The sequence below is a fragment of the Xylocopa sonorina genome, chromosome 12 (genome assembly GCF_050948175.1).
Source record: "Xylocopa sonorina isolate GNS202 chromosome 12, iyXylSono1_principal, whole genome shotgun sequence".
Taxonomy (NCBI): Eukaryota; Metazoa; Arthropoda; class Insecta; order Hymenoptera; family Apidae; genus Xylocopa; species Xylocopa sonorina.
The window spans coordinates 8217914-8224667 of NC_135204.1; positions in this window are offsets into that span (position 1 = coordinate 8217914).

Consider the following 6754-nt stretch of genomic DNA (forward strand, 5'->3'; position numbering starts at 1 on the left):
CGATGACACACGTCGTTGCGTACGGTGTAATCGCGGTCGGGTGGGCACTGTACTAAACGGGGGGTAGCCGAGGGACTCGGCTCGCCAAGTGGTGTGCGACTGGGGTGCATCGGGGAGCAGCGAGACCGTGGCGGCTCGCTCCTCGAGGCATGGTCGGGGTTTAGGCACCGGTTCGCTGTTTCTCGTGTGCTCGCGACGCGGCGATAGGTCGACCCAGGCCGGTCACACCGGCTACGGAGCGTGTGGATTGGCGGTGGAACGGTGGGTCGGCTGGGAAACGAAGGGCGGTTCTGCCCCCGGATTGGCTGGCCTGGGGTCGTTCCTCCGGAAGAAGAGGTGTTCCGGGCGGGGCCTCTCAATCTCGCGTTAGCTTCTTGTTAAGCGTCTTTCATTGTGTGTTTAAATTCGTAATTTATGATCCCGACTGAATAAAACAAGAACTCGCTGGTTCGCTTACTGGCTGGCTGGTTGGCCGGCTAGCCTGGCTCGGCTGAGCTGTTTGGCTGACTGGCCCGCTAGTTTGCTCGACAACTGGGCACCTCTGTATGACTATGGTGACACTACCGTCTCGATAACTTCCTTGCTTCCTTGCTTCCTTCCACCCTTGGTCCCTCCGTGTGCGCGATCCTTTCCCCTCCCTCCTCCTATTTTCCGTCTGCCTCCGTTCCGCGTTGCGTCCTCCATGGACCCGTCTCCGGCTCGCTTCCCAGCCAGTCAAGTACGCGTAGACCGGGCAAATCGAGTTATTTGCTCCCGATGGTCCATTTGGCTTGTTCCACCGACGGTTCCCTGCGTATGGCGATGCACGTGTCAACGAGAATTCGGTTACTTCGTCCGGCTAAACCATTGCTGCACGCGGATGACGTAACTAATGTCGTCTTTACCCCTTTTGCTGCGTCTCCCACCGTGCCCACCACTCCACTGCTCGCTGTTTTCTGGCTGTACTTTTAAAGGGACGCGAGGGGGGTGGGCTAGAGGAGGGTGGTCAGGTCACTCTGGCGTTCGACCAATCTAATGATCGCCAACGAACGAACCTTTCGCGCTCCTTTTCCACCAGCGGATGAATAATTTATGCCGCGGCGCTACTCTACCTCTCCGCCTCTTCCTCTCGCGTCGCCTTTCATCCGACGCGCTGCACGGCGGACGTGCACCAAGCTCCGCTGCGTCGAATCGATGGATAGTGGACGGTGAAGTATCGCGGCCGGTGAAATTGTTTTGAACGAACAGGACGGGACGTGGGGAGGTGGGGGGATCGATAGAGATTTGATGTTACTATTGGTATATGTCGCTATGATGGTTACGATGGTATCGCCATATTGATTTCGGGGGTTGGCCCGCGGAGATGGGGTTACGTCGGATGATGCCGCGAATGAGGGTGAGTTTATTTCTGGGTTTAGGCTCGCCGAGTGCCCCGCGATTTCGGCTCGATTTCTTCTCTCCTTCAACCGCTTCGTTCAACATTTTTTTAGTTGCAGATATTCGTCACACGTGAGATTAGAATTGAAATATTGTATTTTAAAAATTTAGTTATTTCAATTTTTCGTTCTACGTAAGAAGTTGTACTTTTTATATATATATATAGCTTTTTTTTGTTTTTGGCCTGACAATAACCCGTTACCGATTGATTCGTCGTAATCTAGTTTCTGTTCAGGAAACTATTTGCTCGGTATTATTTCACTATCTACCTGAAGCTAATTTTGATTTATTACCGCGGACAGGGGACGGGGACGGGCGATCGGGGGTCGATAGAAATCTATTAGGGCCGGTTCTCGTAATAATCCGTATTAAACGATCGCGATACAGCGCGTTATAATAATATAGAGACAATGATACGCGATAAAAGCGCGACGCTTCATGAAGACGCGGCATATGGCGCGTTTTATGACGCTCGATAGCGCACCGTTTCAATTATGGAAAATAACCCGTCGATCCTCTGTTTAAATGGGGCTACTTTTATTACATCGACACACACAAGTATTAACTCCCGATATCGCGAAACGTGTCCGATCGCAATCAGAATCGCAGTCCCTCGCCTCCTCTAATCCTTTTCTTCGCGCGACAGAAGCAGTGGCCGTTTTCCATTTTCTCATTGAACACGTGAACGGGTACCGCTGGAAATTAGTTTAAAACTCGAATCACCGCAAAAACCAGCAATCCCATTCCTCCAAGCCTCGACTGTACTCCCCGTACGCCTAATCCGTAAACTTATTCGGATCCTCACAAAGCAGCGTCCAGCGACGCGCGGCCATCCGCTTCGACTCGGTGGCTCCTCGTCCCTTAACAGTTCATTCCGAGCACGGGTAGCAATCTAAAATCCATTTGCCGGCGTAACGCGTCCACGCACGTATGCAACCCGCCGTGCATGTATACACGCGCGCGGCGTAACGTCCATTCGCGTCGGATATAATTCGAAAAAAATCGCGTTTCCGTCGGCGTAATCCGCGCGCGGTGGCAACGGGCAGAGCATAAATTTCTCGTTAAGAACTGCCTCACGTCGTTCAGGCTTTATCTCCTTCCTCCTATGGAAAGTCATTACGCGCCTCCTTCGAGTCCTCTCGCCACCCTCCCCCCCTCCAACCCTTCAAAGCCTACTTTCCTCCGCGACTCCTTTCTTTTTCGAACCGTTTCGAGGCGGTGGTCCCCTCTGTCCTCTGTTTAGAGGCGAGAGAAGGATTATTGCCAGTCGCACAGGGGGCGGAGGGGATCGACCAATAAAATCGGTGCAAATTACATCGTTGCCGGCGATCAACCGGCAATAAAGCTCTCCGCGGCACTGCGATTCGACGGCCTCGATTAATGGACTCGCACGGGCGCGCGCGTTCTACGGTCTTCGCGACGAATTGAAACGGGCGGCGATTAGCGAATTCATTTGCAAATCGAACCGGCTCCATCGTTCCCCTCCGCGTCCCGGCCCTGTTAGGAAGTGTACCTCGGTCGCGAGATGGATGTTTCGGTCGGCGAAACGGGAACGGAGGCGAGGAATCGTCGAGCGGGAGGAAGCTCGCTTGGATCGGAGCCGCGTTCCCGGGATTACTTGGAACTGCTCGAGGTACCGTTCGACGCATAATTGACTAACAAGTGCAGGCATAATTGGCGACACCGTTCTGGCACTCGGAATTACGAGCTGGTATCGGAATCTTTTTTCGATGTTGGAACCAATTTCCGTTTTAGAATCGCGCGGAATTGTGGATCGCACGGTACGGTGAATCAGAATTCCATGCGATCGCTGGCATTGAAAGTTACCGGACGACTCGAGCGAATAACAACGCGTCCGATTCCTTGGAATTGTCTCTAATATTCACGGTGGGCGCCACCATCTCTCTCGCCGTTCCATCCGCGCAGGCCTTCGATATAATAACGCGAAGGTCGCCTCTCTCGATCGACGAGAATGATGTTCTCCTCGTTTCCAGCCGTACACGAGTATCCTCCCCTATTCCTTTCCCGAAATATTTGTTTCGAAGTCGTTCAGGGACGGCGGGGGAAACGCATTATCGGATGGGGCCACGGTGCCGTGAGGAACTCCGGCTAAGTTCTAAGGAACGATTTCGCAAAAGTTCTCCACGGGCCATCCACAACGTGATCATGAGACGCGTAATCGCGGGTCGAATATAAATTTCGTTGGCTCGCGTAAAGGAGTCCCCTGAATATTCCGTGGCCGTCGTTCTTGTTGTTGTTCGATCGGCTCGGACGCATCTGTTATTCAATTTCCCTGTCTCCGTCGAGCGCGCTCCTCCCCTTGCTTTAGAATCGGACCTAATTTTTCACGAGGGCTTCGATGCTCGTTCGAACGTTTCAACAGCGTCGTTCACAGTCGAGACGATACGGTGCAAATTGTGGCGATAATTGGAGACCGTTCGTGTGATGGGACTGTACTCGTCACAAGTGTTGTTAAATATAAAACGTGTGTCTCGATCAGATTTCCATTCTCGTCTCTTTATTAAAATTGAGACTGTTTTGGTTAAAATTTGGAAATTGCTGGTGGTCCTGGTTGCGTAGATTTCTTTAAGATGGCGAAAGTAATTAAGATCTAGTTTAGGGGTTCCAGTACTCAAGGTATTCGGTTGAGTAGTATATGGCGTAGTTTAAAGGCTAAATAGACCCGAGGTATGCATTAGAGTATTTAATGGGGTGAAGATGGTCTCCACCCTTTAGTTAGTAGCTCGATAAATCAGACTTCCTGTTAATGCACGTCTGCTATGAAATAACTCCTCGACTGTTTTCGATTTTTCGTTTCTCGCACGATCTCGTCGCAAAGAGCAACAAATTATAATGATTTCCTAGCTATTAACGATCATCAGTCCACATCCAGACTTTCGAAACGGCGATTCCCACCTGCGACCAGTACCAAAACTCAGCGAGCCGAACCGGAACCGTTTTCCTCAATTTTCACGGACTTTTCCCCGCCGTCCCGTCTCGTTTTACGGGACATAAAGCGATAATTGAGCGGTCCTCGTCCTCCCGGTGATAAATGCTCGCTAATTTCACGCGTCATCGGCTCTCACTGACGTAAACGTCGCGCGCGACGGGGAGAGATGAAAAAAGGAGTTTCGACGGAGGAAGAAGCGGCGAGGCGAAGGTGCCGTTCCGCACCCGGCTAGAGCCGGCCATTGTGGCCCCATCATTACACGCCGATGATTACATTATATTAGCCATGCACCGCGATCCTTTTGCCCGGCCCTGATCCGTGTCATCGCGTGTACCACGCCAGATGATGCCAATTTCGCGATGGCACCGCGTATACGGCAGCCCAGCAGCCGCGTTCACCCCCCCTGAATCGGTATCGTTTTCCGTTCCTCCCGTTTTTCCTCGCCCGTCCACGCCGCGATTGTGCTCGAAATCGCGTAATCGTATGCGAATGGCGAGAGTTTCGTATTGTAATGTTATGGCCAGGGTACCATTCGTGGCGCGCGATTGGTTGGACCGTGTGGCTGTTTGTGACGGTCCAACGGGCTAATGAGGTACGCATTGGGGTTGACTGGGTTCCTCCTGGGTCTATGGTTAGTCTGTACTAATGAAAGTATCTATTTGTCGAAACTGAGATGATTTTTCAGGTCCACGAATTGTTTTTCTCTCTACTTGTAATTTTAATTGGAAATTTTGTGTTATATTGTTTGAATTGAGTCCCGTTGCTCTTTAAATTTCCGGTCGAAGGAAGCTGTGGACCATCCGGAGTTCGTGATATCCTCGAAGAAAATAGAAAACCCTCGTGACTATCGATTTTCGTATTAGGTCGCGATTGGATAGACTTTCATTAATATCGTCCCGGAAGGATCATCGTGTTATCGAGCCCCGCAGTCGTCATCGGTTTCGTTCCGCGTCGTTGCCTCTTTCGGGATGGTACCATTAAACCCGCCTCCCTCCGCACCCTGGAACGACTCGATTCTTCTGTTTTAATCTTCCTAAGTAGAGTCGTGGCCCGATCGGGGCCATTTACAATCGCGAAAATCGGGCATAAATATCAATTAAGAGTCGAATATTAAATAGGGACCGTTTCGATCGCTGTTTACGAGATTCCGTCTCGTCGATGGAATTTCTATTCGATATTCATGCCGGAGATTAGCTGGACGCGTTAGAGCGACCTTTCTGAAAAGAGAGCCTCTCCATTGTAAAAGTCTCCCATCCCAGCGATTACTGTTACCACTAACTCATCCAACACTCGTTCGTCCCAGCCTCGCCCAAAGGACACCATCATCCATTCGAGCAAATCTTCACCATCATCGCCGTCGCCATCATCATTATCATTATCATGGTCGCCGCCCTCGAAGGCGAGAAACGAAGTTAGTCGAGCCGTTGAACGGGGGCCTCCAAACTCGGCCTAAACCACCTTCGCGCGGGCCAACAAAAGGGGCCCGGCTAGGCCCCCGTCCAAAGAAAGAAACAAAATTCCAGTCCCCCGGATAATAGGCTAATTATAATTACCAAGCGTCCGCGCGGCTACCTGCTATTCTGTGGACCCGGGTTAAGCCGGAAATAGAGGGAGCTTGAATGGATGATTAATAACGTCTCCGAGGACCAAAAGTTCACCGCCATCGTGGGCTAACCTCGCGATCAAACGACCATGCAAGTGTACCATATAAATGTACAGACCATCGGTCAAACGTTTCGTATCACCGCGTGTCCCAAGAGACGCAAGAGTTTTAGAGAATTACTTAAAGTCTCCATAAGTAACCCTATTGCTCTACTTTAAATATTAAAAATTGCTAGTAACTTCTGTGCAGCATTGATTACAAAGTTGATCGCTGATACAAGTCGGATAAAGGTTCTCAAAGAGATTTGGAGCGATGTGACTTGTCGAGGTGCGACCAAAGCACACCGATGCATTGGACGGTCGGCACCAGTTGACTCGAGAGGATTTGGAAAAGTCGAGGATTCGACTTTTACTGGACCAGTCGAGCAGTTCGTGGCGTTACACGTCCGTTCAGACAGGCCCTGTGAAACTATTTCATTGAGCAAATTTAACGCTAATACTGTCCAAATACGACAGGGCCATTGTTGGGGGGTGCCCCCATAAAGGGCCACGGCAGCAATGGCACAGCTGCTCCTGATTCGTGAGGGCCGACAAACAGGCTTAAGTCGCTGTCCTTTTTCGGTCTATCAGTCATTTCGTTCATGGTTAGAGTGTAAGAGAGAGACGAAGCGTGACCAGGAGAGAGAGTGAGAGAGGCTCGAACATTATGTCGGTCCATTCACACGGGGACACATCCTCCGCTGCCCGGTGGCGACGTTTACGCTACTCAAAGTCTGCTTTTCCACT